Here is a 21,412-nt window from a genome sequence, read left to right as displayed (position 1 = left end):
TAATACGACACGGCATCACCATTCGTACTTTCACTCTCACAGAATATGGCACGGCATCACCATTCGCGCATTAACACTCACAATATCGGCACGGCATCAGCCTTCGTGCATTAACACTCACTCACAATATCATGCAGGATATCACCCTTCGTGCCTTACACTCTTCCTCACCCAAGCAACAGAAATAATAACATCCCGGCAATGGAATCAACAATAGAAATAATCACATCCCGGCAAGGGAATCAATCACAAAAACCAATAACATCCCGACAAGGGAATCAACAATAGAAACAATTACAACCCGAGAAGGGAATCAACAATAACCAATCTTGTTTCAACTGTTAGCTTCGCAATAGAGATCTCAACTTGAGTCGGTACTCAACAATGGTTAATTACCAAGAGAATATCATAGCTCTTGTTCAACATGAATAATCGTCAGTTTTAGCATGAATAGTACATAATAAGGATCACGGAGAAACCAAGAAGCACAATAACCTTAACGAAACAACGAGACATAAATAGCACGTGATAACTACACCGATTTTTTCTTTCGACCATATTTCGATTGTTAATACGTCTCAAGATTCTGACTCATCCACTTGAGATTAACCATAACAATTGGACATGTAACATATTTGCACGAAGTCATAAAGGGACTCACAATCAAGAAGTATCAAAATAATAAGGAAGACAATCACTTCAATTAAGGCAAATAAGGGCAAGTAACAAGCAAGAGTTAGAGGAAAGCTAACAACATCATATGGAGCATTTAGAGGTAATTTAAGCAATTAGGAAACTCAATCATAATGTAATACTTCCCACATAGTGAACATAAGGACCTAAGAATCCCTAAAGGAAAATTTCCAACAAATAAGTCCGAGCACACACTCGTCACCTTGCATGCACGGACTACAATTAGCATAGAAGACTCAAATCCTAAGGGGAAGTCCCCCAGACAAGGTTAGGCAAGATACTTACCTCAAAGACGACAAACCGATACTCTAAAATGCACTTCTCGGGTGAAAAGACCTCCGGATGGCTCAAATCTAACAAAATTAATTTCAAAGAACAAAGAAAATAAATAAGAAACTATTCCGGATCATAAAGTCTCAATCTTGAACAAAATCTAAAAATCGGTCCAAAAGTCGACCTCTGGGCCCGCACCTTGGAACCGAAAATTTTTACAAAAAACCTAATACCCATTCCAATACGAGTTAAACCATACAAAATTTATCAAATTCCGATACCATTTGGTCCCTCAAATCATGATTTTTTCATTTTAGAAATTTTCTTTCAAAACCAACATTTTCCTCAACTCACAACACAATTTAATGATGAAATTAAAGACAAAATCATGGAATATGTTAGATTCTAGGAGAAGAACACTCACCCAATCGATTTGTGTGAAAAACCCTCCAAGAATCGCTCAAAACCGAGCTCCACAAGCTGAGATATGAATAAAATGGTCTAACCCTTGATTTTGGGATATATTCTGTCTGCCCAGGCATTTGTGCATCGCGAACGCGGAGGAAGGATCGCGTTCGCGAAGAAGAAAAATGAAGGAGGTGTGCTTCGCGAACGCGACAGCACGTACGCAAACGCGAACGCGAAGAAGGAAAGTCTGATGGCCCAAGATTGCTCTTCGCGAACGCGTGAACTAGTACGTGAACGCGAAGAGTGGAATGGCTTAACTCCGCGAACGCAAAGGACTGATGCGAATGCGATGAAGGAAGAGATAGAAATTCGCGAACGCGAGGCGTGTTACGCGAACGCGAAGAAGGGAAATTGAGGTGACCAGCTGAGACTCTTCGCGAACGCAGAAGGGGCCTCACGCATGCGAAGGAGGATATCAGACACCAGAAAATAGTAGTTCAAAAACAAGGAAAATGACCCGTAGCCCACCCGGAACACACCCGAGGCCCACGGGACCCCGTCTAAGCACACAAACAAGTCATATAACCTAACACGGACTCGCTCAGGTCTCAAATCACATCAAACAACGCTGAAAGAAAGAATCACACCATGGATCAAACTTAGGAACTTTCCAATCTTCCAACTTTCAAAACTCGTGTCGAAACCTATCAAACCAACTCGGAATGGCGCCAAATTTTGCAGACATGTCTAACATAAGGGAGTTGTCGCAACTCTCGAAACCGCATTCCGACCGCGATATCACAAAACTCAACTATGGGTCAGACTTCTCCAGTTTGCAAACTTCAACTTTTCCAACTTTCGCCGAAACGCCTCAAGTTACCCTACGGACCTCCAAATGTGAATCCGGACGCGCGCCTAAGTCCAAAATCACCATAAAAAGCTGTTGAGATCACCCACAACCCATTCCGGGGCCGTTTACTCAAAAGTCCAATTCGGGTCAAATTCTCACCGTTTAAACTTCCAAAACTAGTTTCCTTCTTCCAATTTGACTCCGATTCATCTGGAAACACAATCCAACCATGCACGCAAGTCAATACACATAATATGAAGCTGCTTGTGACCTCAACCTGCCGAACCGGACGAACTTGCTCAAAACAACCAGTCGGGTTGTTACATCCTCCTCCACTTAAACATACGTTCATCCTCGAACGTGCCCGGAGTCGTTCCAAAGCCATCAAACCACTGCATGAGCACTCCATACATACACCTGGGGGTGATTCCCCAACACCCAACCTAAGCAGAACGTACAATGCAACTTAACTGAAGGTTTCATCTCCTCCTTAGCCATAACTTTAGAACAGAACCCAAACCTCAACATCTGAAGTTCATCATAGGATCCGAATTCCATGTCATCACACTGAATGAACCTTAACAATCTCAATCGAGCCAGAATTCCAATCCATAATACAATCACATGCTGCTCCACACAACTCAAATGTCCGTAGCAATCACCTCTGACCACCATAGTTGCTCGAATAACATCCTGGATGCCGGCAATACATTTCAAATTGAATAAAACCTTGTTCTGGACCTCCACATTGCTGCTCATGATAAAGGAACATGTGGAAACTCTTAGCCGCCCATAAATTCAACATGTCAAGAAGCTCTCTCGACCGCCAAGGGCCATTACCCAAATCTTAGCAGAAATACCCACATACTTCCAAACACTCCTCAGCCCCAATACCATAGTACTATTCTCAGGTCTAAGAACCTCATCTCAGCCAATACAAGCATCCCAACTAACAACCCATCACAGAACCACACGGATTCTCACACTACACAATTCGTACACTAAACCAGCACTAGCTCAATTGTGCAACACAAATAAAGAAAAGCAAAGTATAAGAATTATCTAACAAGTACAAAATGTGTAACAAAAAAAGTGTAGTTTTTTCATCAAATCGTCCCATAGAGGGAAAACGCAACACCAAATAAACACAAGTAAAGGATATCTCACATAACATCCGCTACGGAGTGCAGCCTGCTCCCAAATGCTCTTCGTGCCAAAATGCTCCGGTTCACTGATCATATAAATACTGATATCAAGTACAACAGAGTGCAAATAAAACTGTGGGAAAATGAATGGAAGTGCTAAAACATGAAAGAAGCAAGCAGAACTAAGGTGCCATGAGCAAATCAACATCACGAGGGCTATCTCGCCCGCATCGCCATAAGGCCTGAACAGAATTACAACATGCGTGGGGAATAATCATACAACCTCACCGCCTATCACCGCATAAAAAAGTACACACGTCATAGGCTAGGGGCACAAATAATTTCCATTATGCCTGATAACATAACCATAGTGACAATCTCAGCACACAAACTTGACCTGATACAAGATACATATTCTCATAGAGCTTTCAGATAGCCCCCAACCAAATCCTGATTATTTCCAAATAGGTAAATATCCTTTCCAAAAATCCACACCGACCTATCAATCATGCATGCTATTAACTACCTCATCCTAAACGTTTCTTCACAATCCACAAACAGGAAATGGTCCACATATGAGGGCATCTAGCCCCAAAACCTCAGGAATACCAAAATTTCCATACTCAAACTCAACTACGCAAATCAAATGGCTGATATATCACTTACACCCTATCATTTTGCCGAAGCACTCATATAGAGTTTCTGGCCGCGTAAACAAACATGAACCTTGAAAGCCTCAAAACCCAGTAATCACCATGCTACCAGCCACGCACTGCAAACCAAAACTCAAGGTCCTTTCCAAAAGTGCACACTCTTCACATAAGATAGCCAACAATGCCAACACCCTACTAATTGCTCATACCTATTCAGGAGAAATCCACAATGTATAGCAAATCCCTTATGCTCATAGCAGCGAGCCGACTCCAGCCGTTGCCCAAACCATCGAGAACTCCCCGAGATCCGCCCGCATGCAACTAAGCCATCAGAACTGCACCTCCCCAACTCAAAGGAGTCACACAAACCGTCCAATCCAAGAGTGCTGCCACAAATGCCAGTAGAGAATTCCCATTCAAATGACCATTTACTTACATTACTATGCTGATCCAACACTACTGAACTGCCTCATTTCTTCCGATAGTCGATATGCAATAATTCCCATCAAAGCCCCACATACAGATGACCTTAGCATGAACCACGTAGCTCAGAAGCTCATAAACCATCGCATTTCCTCTATAGCACCCTGTCCTACCACAACCACGACGCCCACACTGAATAGACCTCTGGGAATCTGGAGTTGTTCCTCCGACTCCCCTTGATGATGAAATGTAGATCCATTAATGATGTAGAAATACTGTAAGCCCCAACATCATCTCGTGTAAGATCTCAGACCTTGGTCATACCACAAATCCGAGAACCTACCAATACCAAATATACACATACCTCAGGCTAAAACTAATATAAATCTGACTCTGCAATCTGAATGCCGTTATTGGACTCCTGCACTTAGCTCAAATCCATAGAAAACAACATTTGATGATCCGCAAAACTAACCTTCACAGCTCGTACAACACAAATCACAAGGTACTCTAATACCACCAACTATTCCCAATCAACACCCACCTCGTGACCTTGCCACAATCGCGACGACTAATCAACCAATTAAACGTTTCCAAGGTCGCACTCATCAACCAGATGCTGGAAACCGCTGCGCCTCCATACGAACAACTGAATAGTCTCTCAATACCTCTGTATCTTCAGTCTGGACAACACGTTGAGACAATGTGAGAGCATACTTGGATCCCTCGTAGTCCATCTGTAGCATCATGAACCACTGGCGTATAGTGGACACTGAAAGCGTAATATTATTGACGAGTGGATGTAAAGGAACATAAGTTATACACTTCGAGCTGAATTAATATCGCACGATAATGAATGGAAGAAGTGGAATTTCCTAACAGTTCAGTTGCCTCTCGAAGATAAGTACAGACATCTCCGTACCGATCCGCAAGACTCTACTAAAACTGCTTATGACTCGTAGCACCTATGAACCTAGAGCTCTGATACCAACTTGTCACGACCCAAAATCCCTCCAAAGGAGTCGTGATGGAACCTAGTCTCTAAACTAGGTAAGCCTAACATTAGCTGAAATAACCTTGACATTTACTAACTTTAAGTTAATTAACACTGAAAATTTACAATTTCCCAAAACCGGTGGTACAAGTCATAAGCTTTTCTAAGAGTAGTTATACAAAATAAATACATCACTGACCCGAAACAAAGGAACAAATTGAAATAAATACAATGAAGGTGAGTCCGAGGCCTGCGAATGCAAAAGCAGGTTTATGTTGAGTCTCCACTGCAATGACCCGCACAGCTACTACTGATCAAATACCTGGATCTGTACACAAAAATGTACAGAAGTGTAGTATGAGCACACCACGACGGTGCCCATTAAGTATCAAGACTAACCTCGGTGGAGTAGTGACGAGGAACAGTCAAGACACCTACTGGTCAATTAAATTGAACAGGATATGATAATAAACTATCAACATAAAAACAACAAAGTAGTATCAACAGCAAGGAGGACACAAACTATAATCAGCAGAAACAATAAAGGGAAATGTCACGACCCGGATTTCCCACCCTCGGGAGTCATGATGGCGCCTACTAATGTGAGCTAGGCAAGCCAATTTCTGAACAGATTACCTTTACCCATTTTTAAATTCGTTAACAGTTATAATCCAACAGTTAATAATCTACAAAATATAACAAGCGGAAGACTTAAATTTCGAGTTTAATAATAGTGTTAATACCATTCCATGTCAAAACTACCCAATATTGGTGTCACAACTTCATAGACTGTCTAAGATTACTACAAATAAAGGTCTGAAAGAAATAATATGACACTGTCTCTGGATATACAAGAAAGAAACAGGAATAATAGCTAGAAGGAGATGCCAAGGCCTGCGGACGCCTGCAGGACTACCTCGGGTCGCCTGATGGACCGGAAAAAGCAACCTCACTGTGGTCCGAAATCCACAACACTGGGATTTGCACAAAAGAGTGCAGAGTGTAGTATCAGCACAAGCGACCCCGTTTGCTGGTAAGTGCCCAGCCTAACCTCGGCGAAGTAGTGACGAGGCTAGGACCAGACCACCAAATGAACCTGTGCAATTGTATAATACACAGCAGAAAGTAAAGCAGAAATAAACAAGTAAGGATGGGAGAGGGAAACATGCTTCGGGGAATGACAGGTAGAAACAGAATATCAAGAGAACTAATAAGGAATAAAAATCCAACCACTAACAAGAATAAGGAAAACAAAGGCAGATTTCACTTTCTTTTCACATCTTGTTGCAGGCGTGCAACCCGATCCTATTTCCTATATCTCTTGGCAGGCGTGCTACCCGCTCCCATTTCATTATACCTCGTGGTAGGCGTACCACCCTCTCCCATTTCATTACATCTCGTGGTAGGAGTACTACCCGCTCCCATTTTATTATATGTCGTGGTAGGCGTACTACCCGCTCCCATTTCATTATATCTTGTGGTAGGCGTACCACCCGCTCCCATATAATATTGTTGTAGCGTGAAACCCGATCCATATATAATATTGTTGCGGCGTGCAACCCGATCCATATATAATATTGTTGCGGCGTGCAACCCGATCCATATATATATTTACAACTATAACGAGAGTCCTGACAAGGGATCAAAAGGTCTACACTATCCCGGCAATGGAAAAAGAAACAGCTATAACCAAACTTGTTACAACACCTATCTACCTCAGCTATACCCAAACTTGTTACAACACCTAACTACCTCAGCTATACCGAAACTTGTTACAGCACCTAACTATCTCAGCTATACCCAAACTTGTTCCAACATCTAACTGCCTCAGCTATAACCATAATCCTTACCGAACACAAAGAATCATCAACCTAAGTATCTGTAATATCAATTAAGAATGCAATACAAGGGACCCACAACTCAACAACAGCCCGTCATGGGGGCAACATAATGATCTCTTCTCTTTCTCACTTTTACTTCACAATTCGCTTCACAACTCGAGCCACTGCTCTAGATGTTCAATTATCACTTATACTTCCACAATTCATTATACAACTGGAGCCAACGCTCCTCAATGTTCACAATTCACAATTCTTTTCACAACTTTACACAACAAATAGAAATTTTCACCAAGGCATGAATAATAAAACGAAATCATGGAAATCACAATATAAGACTCACGGTCATGCTCGACACCAACGTATAGATACTCATCACCATGCCTATACATCATACTCAACAAGAAGCAATTAGCAAATACGACACAGCTCCTAATCCCTCAAGCTAAGGTTAGACCAAACACTTACCTCGAACTTCCACGGCCAACTCAAGCCTCAAACGCCGCCTTTCCTTTCGAATTTGGCTCCAAATCAATCGTATCTATACATAATCGACTTCATAACGTCAATAAACGCTAAGAAATTCAATTCCAATGCCAAATTATAGCTTTCTAATCATTCTTCCCAAAAACCCAAAAATCGACCCCGAGCCCGCTTGGTCAAAACACGAAGTTCGAACAAAAATCCAATCCCCCATTCACCCACGAGCCCAAATATATAATTATTTCCAGAATTCGACCCCAAAATGAGGTCTAACTCACAATTAATCAAAAAGCCCTAATTCTACCCAAAACCCTAATTTTCTACCCTTAATCTCATGTTTAGGCCTAGAAATCTAGTGGGTGTTGATAAAAATGGAAGAAAACAAGTTAAAGATTACTTACCCAGGAGATTATGGTGAAGGAATGCTTCAAAAATCGTCCTAGAGCTTTGGAGAAGAAGAGGTTTATGAAATTTTTATAAAATCTCGAAAGTGCTCTGTTTTTGGTATTTTAAAAATCATTGGGCGAAAATGTCCTTCGCGTTTGCGACAGACCCTTCGCGTTCGCGATGGGTCATGCTGGGTAAGCCTTCGCGTTTGCGTAAACGGGCTCGCGTTCGCGGCGAATGATCCCCTCGTGGCTTCGCGTTCGCATCCAATTGGTCGCGTTCGCGTGGCCAGCACCGCGTTCGCGAAGGTATAGCCCCCCACTGCCTCGCGTTTGAGCTACGCGTTCGCGTAGAAGGATTTTCCTTCGACAAAATTAATGCATCGCGTTCGCGTGGGTTCTCCCGTGAACGCGAAGAAGAAAGTATCAGTACACCAGATCAGCTGTTTCTGCAATTTTTCTTAAGTCCAAAACTTCCCGAAACACACCCGAGCCCTCGGGGCTCCTAACCAAACATACGTACTAACTCAACAACATCATACGAACTTATCCGTGCGATCAAATCCCTAAAATAACCTCAATAACCACGAATTAAACCTCAAAATCAAAGGATTTTTCTCAAACTTCATAAAACATCAACTTTAGCAATTTAGGTCTGAATCACGTCAAACGACATCCGTTTTTCACCAAATTTTGCAGAAATATCTTAAATCATATATAAGACCGGTACCGGCGCCGGAACCAAAATACGGGACCGATACCACCATGTTCTAAACAAAGTTCATTTCAAATTTCCTTAAACAATTTCAGAAAACAATTTCCTTTTGAAAATTCATTTCTCGGGCTTGGGACCTCGGAATTTGATTCCGGGCATACGCCCAAGTCTCATATTTTCCTATGAACCCTCCGGGACCGTCAATTACGGGCCCGGGTCCATTTACCAAAAATGTTGACCGAAGTCAACTTAAATGTATTTTAAGTCAAAATTTTAATATTTCACAGATTTTTTCACATAATAGCTTTACGGCTACACGCCCGGACTGCGAACGCAAATCAAGGTGAAGGTAAAAGAGGTTTTTAAGGCCTTGGAACACAGAATTTAATTTAAAGAAAGTGATGACCTTTTGGGTCATCACAAGAAAACACAGATGAAGACGAAAGACAACCAAGTAACTCAACACTAGGGACGCAAACAAGAAAAATGTACTCAAATAAGGAAAACAGTGTCAACTCAATTAATCATATGATTTCTAATGCGCAATTTCAACCATCTCAAAACTCGGTGTCTCATATCATAATCTCAACTTCAAAACCTTTAGCACACCCGGCACCTTGTGCCCACGTGTTTCTATCTTACTTTGCACAACAACATTCTCATATTACTCAGTACATAGGGTCCATAACCAATGCAATTAAGATGTTCAAGGAGTCACGTTTACATAACATAAAGTAGAGTACAACTTCCAAACCAATTAGGAAACGAGCAAGAACAAATGAAGTTAGTTTCAGAAATCATTTGAATGAAGAAAGTTCCATTTTTAATTAGAATACATGTCACGACCCAATTCCCGAACCCGGTCGTGATGGCGCCTCTCGTGAAGACAAGGCCAGCCAGAACAAACGAAACACCTCTTTTAGACAATTAATTAACATAAGCAAATCTAAAACATGTTTGAGATAGTCATATTTGCGGAAACAGCGATAATAACAAGAAAAACCCATCCCAACACAGCCCGAACCGGGGTGTCACAAGGCATGAGCTACTACAGAATCTGCTATAAGTCTACAAAGTATGAAGTCCGATACAATAGTTTGAAGAATACATAAATGATAGAGGATTGGGAGACACGGGGCTGTGGATGTCAACAGCTACATCATAACTCCAAATCACTGCCTGGTCTGGAAGGATCAACGCTCAGGAGCGGACTCTGCTATGCCTGAATCTGCACACACGGTGCAGGGAGTAATGTGAGTACTCCGACCCAGTGAGTAATAATTATAAATAATGACTGAAGGCATGAAAACACATAAAGGCACAAAGCAATTCTATATCAGGCAGTAAATCACTTAAAGCAGTAAAACCATGAAGAATCAAATGAAATCTCTTTTAAAAAAACAGGTAGATCAGGTAAAACAATAGGTAAATAGCAAGTAGAAATCTGCCCCTCGGGCTCAGTATCAATCGCTCAGAAGAATATCAGCCCCTCAGGCTCAGTATCAGTCACTCAGCATAGTATCAGCCCCTCGGGCTCATTCTCAGTCACTCAGCATAGTATCAACCCCTCGGGCTCTGTCACGCCCCAAATTCGAGGGACATGACCGGCGCCCGACCGGGTAGCCCCAGTTAAGCGGACCTGGGTGCCTTTCCTAACCCACGTGTTACCCCATGTTTTCCTTACTCAATATTCCAAGAATTAGCCATATAATTAACTTAGAACACCTTTTTGCAAAACATATATACGTACATAATAGTTAATGAAATTACAAATTCATTGCCCAACACATGAACATAGATTTACACAAGTTCTTAACCCACATCTACTGTCCATGGAGCCTCTAAAAGTACAACAGGATAATATAGTATTTGCCGGTAACAAGGCTCCGGCTATACCTTACACAAAAATCAAAATAAAACTCCGAAAAAAAGCGGCCTGAGCCACGCAGGGCCCCGAGAGGAAAGGGGCTCACCAAAAAGCTGATGGAGGACGAAGGGGAGCTACGATCGGTGGACTGGAGTACCTGCTACGGATCCACCTACAATCATAACACGAATGTAGCGCCCCCGGCAAAAGGGACGTCAGTACATTTGAATTGTACTGGTATGCATGAACAAACCTTGCTCCAAGTAAACTCGAACCATAAACAAGTATATAGCAGTAATAAAAACAACAATCAAATCAACAAAGAGGGAACAACTAAGCCGAACAAGTATACAATCCCTCCTGCTTCCTCTTCCACACTTCCACATCAATAATTTCACAATTTATAAGCAAGTATGTAATCGTAATAGAAATAACAATCAAATACACAAAGAAGGAACAATCAAGCCAAACAAGTTTACAATCTCTCCTGTTTTCCCCTTCCACATTTCCACATCAATAATTTCACAATTTGTTCATAATTTCATTTCAATAGTGATTTCGATCACTTTCCACCCTTATTACCTCGGCCACCCTTATTACCTCGGCCACCCTTATCACCACAACCCACACCTTATTACTTCGTGTTGCAGCGCGCAACCCGATCCCACCGAGCAATCACAATTCACAAACAATACCAGGGCAATGACAATTTACAAGGAGAACAGCAACAGGTTTCAGGAACAACAACAACAAATCCCAATAACAACGACAACACATCTCAAGGAACAACAGCACAACTCACACATGGTTTATATGACTATCAATGCCATTTCCATCTTTTTCGACAGCCCGTTGTACCATTTAAATCACAACAATAATTTTCCACAACTAGCCAAAAAGGATGTTACCACAGTTATCTCAATTTCACCAATCTCGATTCCTTTCGATCATTTATTCCACAGTTCTTACCACATAACACATTCGCAATCACAACATGGTTTATTGCCATTTACTTGCACAATCATATCAGTCGTCTTAACCAACAACGTTTAAGGCACAATATTTACATGAATTCACAAATGGTTTACACAAGTAAACACATATTACTAGCAAGAGTTTAACTTCACAAATAACCCACGTAGACAACACGTACCAAATATTGAACACCAAGCAAGGTGATTTTACAAAGATCAAAGTTAGCCATACATACCTGGAGCCGAATTCCCTTTTAACTTCTATTTCCAATTCACCAAATAATCTAGCAACGTCAATCTAGTGCACAATTTAATACACATAACTTAGAATTGGGGTTCAAATGCTTCTCAAACTTATCTAGGTTATCAGCCCTTTCTTTGTACAAGTCTTTGCTCCCACCCAACTACTCCTACTAGATTTTAGGTTATAGAAAGGCATGCATGTATGAGTTCAACCATTATTTCAAGAACCAATGCATGAGACCCCCCCCCCCCCTTAATTTAAACCCTAAATTCAATGAAAAGGGTTAGGGATTTTACCTCCAAGAAAAGGGGGATGAAGATAAGCTTGAAATTTCCCGGCCCGGATAGTTTTGAAGAATCAAATTTTAGAGAAGATGACTTTCTCTCTCAAAACCCTCTCTTCCTCTCTCTTATTTTCTGCAGAAGATCGTTAAAGAATGAGGGGGATGGGTGTTTCATTTCAAAGGGGTCGGGTTTTAAAATTTAGAAAAATAGAAGCCCGAGCAAGATCTGCGGTCGCATTCTGCGATTGCAGAACCGAAATGCGGTCCGCAGATTGGAACGCAGAAGTGCCCCCAAAACTCTGAGGAGTCTGTTTGGGTCTGCGACAGGAATACGGTCCGCATTCCTGTTATGCGGTCGCATTGTGCACCGCAGAACTGACCTTCACAAATCCTTGAGGAACTTATGCGACGATTATGCGGTCCGCATATTGGTTATGCGATCGCATAATAAACCGCATTTTCAACATTAATTTTTACAACTCTTCTGTTTCACTGTGCGGTAGGAATGCGGTCCGCATACTAGATCTGCGACTGCATTCTGGGCCGCAGAATGGCATTTTCAAGAAAAATTGATTCTTTTGATTTTTACAAGCTTAGATCAATACCGAGGGCTCGCCGCGAAGAATTCTACGCATTCCTAACACATATTCGGAGTCGACACCACAAGATACTAGGTTTTGAGCCAAAAATTTTTACGGGGCCTCACAGGCTCACTCTCAGATCATGTGGGTACCCGTACTGTGGGTGTGCAGACTCCGGAGGGGCCGGCCCAAGCGCTATATCAAGCCACCTCGTGGCATCATCACTCGGTACTCGGCCTTACATCACTCGGCCTCCCATCACTCAAGCCACCTCGTAGAATATAAAGTATCTCATATCACTCAGCATATCCTCACATATGGCCCGCGGCCTCACTCAGTCCAGAAATCGTCACAAGCCCCTCGGGCATCAGTAAGATAGTAGTGCTCAACCCAAACAACATTGGAAATATCATTTAAGTCTAAAAATTTAAGTAAAAGTGGCTGAGTTTGTAAAGTAGTGTTAATCAATAGGACTGAGTTCAAGTAATATGTCAAATTAGTGAGGAAACAGTGACAAAAGTCCACGAAGGATTCAAGTAGTCGGCATGAAGCCCAAATATGGCAATAAGCCCAAATCGTGATGATAACGAACAAGTCTCAGTCAAATACGCGGTAAAAACATCAATCGGGACAGACCAAGTCACAATCCCCAATAGTAAACAACCCCGCGCTCGTCATTAAGCGCGTGTTTCACCTCAATATAGCACTACATTGTGCAAATCCGGGGTTTCAAACCCTCAGGACAACATTTATAATCACTACTCACATCAAGCCGGCCAAAACTCTAGCTCGCTGTGCCCTTGCCTCTCAAATCGGTCCCTCGCGCGTCGAATCTGATCAAAACCTCAACGAATACATTACAATAGGCTAATGGAACAAAACCCAATCGAAAATTACCGTAAAACATTAAAAATCCCAAAATTTGCGAAACCCGAGCCCCGGGCCCACTTCTCTAAACTCAAAAATTTTCACATCAACGGGTTCCTTATCTCGCCACGAGTCTATACATACCAAGAACTCTCAAATACGAGCTCAAATGACCCTTCAATCCCAATTTAAAAATCTCAAAATCCCAAGCCCTAGTTCTTCCAATTTTAGCCAAGTTTCCATGAATTTAAGGGTTAATTTCACATAATAATCACGTTTTTAGTTCATAGGACTTACCTTCAATCAATCCTCCTCGAAACCCTCTTCAATTTCTCCCAAATAGCTCTCAAAATGTCCAACAATGGTGGAAAAATGACTTAGACTCGCGGAGGAAATGTTTTAAAAACTCTTCTGCGCAGTTGTGATTTTCTTCTATGCGAACGCGATGGCCCTCTCGCGTTTGCGATGAACAAATATTCCTCTGACCAAAATTACCCTTCGCGAACGCGATGCACCTAGTCGCGAACCCGATGAACAAAACAGACGGGGGCCCAGGCCCTCCTACGCGAACACGAAGCTCAAGAACCTCTCCCTACGCGAACGCGAGACCCAAACGCGAACGCGAAGCTCAAAACTCAGAGCACCCAGACTCCTTCTACGCGAACGCGAGGTCCATCTCGCGATCACGAAGGCAAAACTGGACCTGCATTACTGCTGCATTTTCTGCAACATTTTCCACGTTCCAAACTTCCCATTAGCCATCCGAAATCACCCCGAGGCCCCCGGGACCTCAACCAAAAGTACCAACCCATCCTAAAACATCATCCAAACTCGCTTCAATCATTAAAACACCTCAAACAACACCAAAACCATCAAATTACATTAAATTTAAGCCTAAGTTCTTAAAAAACGTCCGAAACACGCATTCGATCAAAAACCCAACCAAAACATCTCCGAATGACCTGAAATTTTACACACACATCCTAAATCACGTAACGAAGCTACTGCAACTCTCGGAATTCCATTCCGACTCTCGGATCAAAATCACACCTAGCAACCGGAAATTGCCAAAATACTAATTTCGCCAAAATAAGCTAATTTCTACACCGGACCTCCAAAACCACTTTCGATCACACTCTCAAGTCAGAAATCATCTCCCGAAGCTAACCGAATCGCCGGAAATCACATCCGAGCCCTCTAACACACAAGTCAACATCCGGTTGACCTTTCCAAACCAAACCTTCCTTAAAGAGACTAAGTGTCTCATTTCCTACCAAAACAAGTCCAACTCAACTCGACTGCACATGACACGGATAACGAAGCATAAGGAAGCGTAAAATGGGAGAAACGGGGCGGTAACTCATGAGACGACTGGCCGGGTCATCACATCCTCCCCAACAAAAACAAACGCTCGTCCTCGAGCGGGTCAAGAAACATACCTGAAGCCTCAAATAGGTGAGGATATCGGCTCCGCATCTCCCGCTCAGTCTCCCAAGTAGCCTCCACCACGGGCCGACCCCTCCACTGCACTTTCACCAAAGCTATATCCTTTGATCTCAACTTTCAAACCTGACGACCCAAAATAGCCACTGGCTCCACATCATAGGTCAAATCATCATCCAACTGGACCGTGCTGAAGTCCAAAACATGGGACGGGTCACCAACATACTTCCGGAGCATAGAGACATGAAATACCGGATGCACGCCCGACAAGCTGGGTGGAAAAGCAAGCATATAAGCAACCTCCCCAATCCTCTTGAGTACCTCAAAAGGCCCAATGAACCGCGGACTCAACTTCCCTTTCTTCCCAAATCTCATAACACCCTTCATGGGCGAAACCTTCAGCAAGACCTTCTCACCAACCATATAAGACACCTCTCGAACCTTCCGGTCCGCATAACTCTTCTGACGCGACTGCGCTGTACGAAGCCTCTCCTGAATCAGCTTCACCTTCTCTAAGGCATCCTGAACCAAATCTGTCCCCAATAGCCTAGCCTCGCCGGGCTCGAACCAACCAACTGGAGATCTACACCGCCTCCCATACAACGCCTTATACGGAGCCATCTGAGTGCTCGACTGATAACTGTTGTTGTAGGCAAACTCTGCAAGCGGAAAAAACTCATACCAAGAACCTGCAAAACCAATAACACACGCACGCAACATGTCCTCCAATATCTGAATAGTATGCTCGGACTACCCGTCCGTCTGAGGATGAAATGTTGTGCTCAACTCCACCTGTGTACCCAACTCTCGCTGAAAAGTCCTCCAAAACTGAGAAGTAAACTGAGTACCTCTATCTGAGATAATAGACATTGGAACACCATGCGATCGAACAATCTCCCGGATAAAGATCCCTGCCAGCCGCTCCAAAGAATAGGTAGTACACACCGGAATGAAGTGTGCGGACGTGGTCAGCCGATCCACAGTCACCCAAATCGAATCGAACTTCTTCAAAGTCCGAGGAAGACCACTCACAAAATCCATAGTGACTCTCTCCCACTTCCACTCGGGAATAATCATCCGCTGAAGTAAGCCACCCGGTCTCTGATGCTCATATTTCACCTGCTGACAGTTGAGACACCGAGCCACAAATCCCACAATATCCTTCTTCATTCTTCTCCACCAATAGTGCTGCCTCAAATCCTGATACATCTTCGCGACACCCGGGTGAATAGAATACCGCGAGCTATGGGCCTCCTCCAAAATCAACTCCCTAAGCCCATCCACATTGGGCACACAGATCCGGCGCTGCATCCTTAACACACCATCATCACCGATGGTCACGTCCCTGGCATTATCATGCTGAACTCTGTCCTTAAGGACAAGCAAATGCGGATCATCATATTTGCGCTCTCTGATGCGATCATATAAGGAAGACCAAGAAACCATACAAGCTAACACTCTGCTGGGCTCCGAAATATCTAATCTTACAAACCAATTGGCCAAAGCCTGAACATCATCTGCAAGGGGCCTCTCCCCAACTGGAATGTACCCCAAACCCCCCATACTCACTGCCTTTCGGCTCAAAGCATCAGCCACTACATTGGCCTTTCTCGGATGATACAATATGGTGATGTCATAATCCTTAAGCAACTCCAACCATCTACGCTGCCTCAAATTAAGATCCTTTTGGTTGAACAAATGCTGAAGACTGCAATGATCAGTGAATACCTCGCAAGATATGCCATACAAGTAATGCCTCCAAATCTTCAATGCATGAACTATGGCAGCCAACTCCAAATCATGAACAGGGTAGTTCTTCTCATGGGGCTTCAACTGACGAGAAGCATAAGCAATCACTCTACCCTCCTGCATCATTACACAACCAATCCTAACTCTCGAAGCATCACAATACACTGTATAAGAACCTGAAGCTGATGGCAAAACCAATACTGGAGCTGTGGTCAAAGCTGTCTTGAGCTTCTGAAAGCTCTCCTCGCACTCTTCCGACCATACAAATGAAGCACCCTTCTGAGTTAACTTGGTCAAGGGCGATGCTATAGAGGAAAACCCCTGAACAAACCGGGGATAATAACCCGCCAAACCAAGGAAACTACGGATCTCTGTGGCTGAGGATGGTCTAGGCCAACTCTGAACCGCCTCTATCTTCTTCGGATCAACCTGAATACCCTCGCTGGACACCACGTGTCCCAAGAAAGCCACTGAACCGAGCCAGAACTCACACTTGGAGAACTTTGCATAAAGCTTCTCCTCCCTCAACCTCTGCAATACAACTCGCAAATGCTCCGCGTGCTCCTCCTGACTACGCGAATACACCAGAATATCATCAATGAAAATAATAAAGAACGAATCCAGATAAGGCCGAAATACACTGTTCATCAAATGCATGAACGCTGCTGGGGCATTATTCAACCCGAAAGACATAACAAGAAACTCGTAGTAACGATATCTAGTCCTGAAAGCGGTCTTAAGAATATCTGAATCCCTGATCTTCAGCTGGTGATAACCCGAACGGAGATCAATCTTGGAGAACACCCTCGCTCCGTGAAGCTGGTCGAGTAAATTATCAATACGAGGCAAAGGGTACTTGTTCTTCACTGTTACCTTATTCAATTGCCTGTAATCAATGCAAATTCTCATTGTGCCATCCTTTTTCTTCACAAACAAAATCACGCACCCCACGGTGACACACTAGGCCGGATGAACCCCTTGTCCAGGAGTTCCTGAAGCTGACCCTTCAACTCTTTCAACTCTGCTGGTGCCATACGATATGTCGGAATGAAAATGGGCTGAGTGCCCGGCACCGGGTCAATACCAAAATCAATATCCCTATCCGGTGGCATGCCCGGCAGGTCTACAGGAAAAACATCGAGAAACTCCCTCACAACTGGAACAGAATCCATGCTACGAGTCTCAGCTCCAACATCCCTCACAAATGCCAGATATGAAATACAACCCTTCCCAACCATACGATGGGCCTTTAAGAAGGAAATCACTCTACTAGGAACATAATCAGTCACACCACGCCACTCGATCCTCGGTACACCCGACATAACCAAAGTGACTGTCTTGGCATGAGAGTCCAAAATAGCATGACACGGAGATAGCCAATCCATGCCCAAAATAACATCAAAGTCCACCATGCTCAATAGCAATAGATCCCCTCGGGTCTCCAGACCCCCAATAGTCACAACACATGACCGGTACACATGGTCTATAATAATAGTATCGACCACCGGGGTAGACACGTGGACAGGTAAGCCAAGACACCCTCGGGACGTACCCAAATGATGAGAAAAATACAAAGACACATAAGAATAGGTGGAATTGGGATCAAATAAGACAGAGGCATCTCTGTGGCAGACTGAAATAATACCTGTAATGACAGCATCTGAAGCAATGGCATCTGTCCTGCCTGGAATAGCATAAAAACGGGCCTGGCCACCGCCTGATCGACCTCCCCCTCTGGGGCGACCCTTGGCTGCCTGACCTCCACCCCTAGCTGGCTGGGCAGGTGGTGAAGTAACTAGAGCAGAAGACGAGGGCTGAACCCTCTGCTGAGATGAACTGACAATACGGCGAGGACACTACCTCCAGATATGCCCAAACTCTCCACACTCAAAACAACTCCCAGGTGCTGGAGAAGGGGACTGAAGGGAACCCCTCGCACCGAAGTGACCAGCTGATACGCTCGGCATAGAAGAACCCTAAGCTGACGGGGCATGAGATGAACTCTGGGCTGGAAGGGCGCTAAGTGAAGGCTGACCCTGTTGATAACCATGATAACCGCGACATGAAGATGCCCCATGATACTCTGGACGGGCCGACTAAGCGGGCCTAAAAGAACGGCCTCTACCATGCTGGAACTGGCCCCTAGACGGAGCACCACTGAAATTGCCAGAACCTCGAGGCCTCTTGGCCTCCCTCTCCTCTCTATCCTGCAGGCGAGCCATCTCAATCTCACGAGCGATATCAACCACCTCCTCAAATGAAATACCCAAAACTCTCTCTCTAGTCATCAGAATACGGAGACGGTAATTAAGGCCATCTACAAACCTCTTGATCCTCGCACGATCTGTCTGGACCATCCAGGCGGCCAACTCAGAGTACCCCGCCTCATACTGAGACACATTCATATCTCCCTGCCGTAGCCACTCAAACTGCCTACGTAGCTCCTCCCTGCGGGACTGCGGTACATACTTCTCCAATAAGAGAGTGGAGAACTCCTGCCAAGTCAAAGGCGCCGCACCAACCGGCCTACGCCTCTCATACGCCTCCCACCAAGTGAAGGCAGCCCCAGTAAACTAAAAGGTGGTAAATGCCACACCGCTCGACTCCAGAATCCCTGCTGTACAGAGCATACGCTGACATTTGTCAAGAAAACCCTGGGCATCCTCGCCCTCAGCACAACTGAATGACGGAGGCTGGAGCCTACCATACCTCTCGAGACGACGCTGCTCATCGTCTGGCATAGCTGGAACTACGAACTCCTGAACTGGTGCAACCGGCTGGGCTGGAGGTGCTCCCGGCGTCTGCAATCCCTGCACTACCTGCTCAGGTGTGCGAGTAGCGGGGGTCTGATTGCCTCCCCCGACCTGCGAAGTAGCTGCTGCGGTAGTGGTTAAAACTGCCTGAGCCAGGCCAGTGCAAACCGATAAGATCTGAGCCAGGGCCTCCTGAAGACCCGAAATCACGATGGGCACATCTGCTGCCGAAACTGGTGCAGCTGGAGCCTGATCCGAAGCTGGGGCAGCTGGTGGATCAACCGGTGCTGCCCTCGCCGCTCTGCCTCTGCCACGACCACGACCACGTCCACAGCCTCTGGTGGCCTCAGTGGGTGGCACTGGTGTTCGTCCACCTCGTCCGGTAGCGCGAGTCCTCGCCATCTGCGAGAGAATAGAATATAGAAGTTTAGTTCTTAGATCAACAAAGTCGCACGACAAGAATTTCAAGAATTTGAAGGTTTTTCTAAAAGTTCTGCAGCCTCTCGAGGATAAATACAGACGTCTCCGTACCGATCCGCGAGACTCTACTAAACCTGCTCATGACTCGCGAGACCTATGTAACCAAGGCTATGAAACCAACTTGTCACAACCCAATTCCCGAACCCGGTCGTGATGGCGCCTCTCGTGAAGACAAGGCCAACCAGAACAAAAGAAACACCTCTTTTAGACAATTAATTAACATAAGCAAATCTAAAACATGTTTGAGATAGTCATAATTGCGGAAATAGTGATAATAACAAGGAAAACCCATCCCGACACAGCCCAAATCGGGGCGTCACAAGTCATGAGCTACTACAGAATCTGCTATAAGTCCACAAAGTATGAAGTCCGATACAATAGTCTGAAGAAAACATAAATGATAGAGGATAGGGGAGACACGGGGCTGCGGACGTCAACAGCTACCTCGAAGCTCCAAATCATTGCCTGGTCTGGAAGGATCAGCGCTCAGGAGCGGACTCTGCTATGCCTAAATCTGCACACACGGTGCAGGGAGTAATGTGAGTACTCTGACCCAGTGACTAATAATTATAAATAATGACTGAAGGCATGAAAACACATAAAGGCAGAAAGCAATTCTATATCAGGCAGTAAATCACTTAAAGCAGTGACACCGTGAAGAATCAAATGAAATCTCTTTTTAGAAAACTGGTAGATCAGGTAAAACAAGAGGTAAATATCAAGTAGAAATCTTCCCCTCGGGCTCAGTATCAATCGCTCAGAACAGTATCAGCCCCTCGGGCTTAGTATCAGTCACTCAGCATAGTATCAGGCCCTCGGGCTCACTCTCAGTCACTCATCATAGTATCAGCCGCCCGGGCTCACTCTCAGATCATGTGGGTACCCGCGCTCACTGTGGGTGTCCAGACTCCGGAGGGGCCCCTTACGGCCCAAGCGCTATATCAAGCAACCTCGTGGCATCATCACTCGGCACTCGACCTCACATCACTCGGCCTCCCATCACTCAAGCCACCTCGTGGCAAGTAAAGTATCTCATATCACTCAGCATATCATCATATATGGCCCTCGGCCTCACTCAGTCCAGAAATCATCACAAGCCCCTCAGGCATCAGTAAAACAGTAGTGCTCAGCCCAAACAACATTGGAAATATCATTTAAGTCTAAAAATTTAAGTAAATATGGCTGAGTTTGTAAAGCAGTATTAATCAATAGGACTGAGTTCAAGTAATATGTCAAAGTAGTGAGGAAACAGTGACAAAAGTTCACGAAGGATTCAAGTAGCCGGCATGAAGCCCAAATATGGCAATAAG

The sequence above is a fragment of the Nicotiana attenuata genome, chromosome 1 (genome assembly GCF_001879085.1).
Source record: "Nicotiana attenuata strain UT chromosome 1, NIATTr2, whole genome shotgun sequence".
Classification (NCBI taxonomy): Eukaryota; Viridiplantae; Streptophyta; class Magnoliopsida; order Solanales; family Solanaceae; genus Nicotiana; species Nicotiana attenuata.
This window is presented reverse-complemented; position numbering follows the sequence as displayed.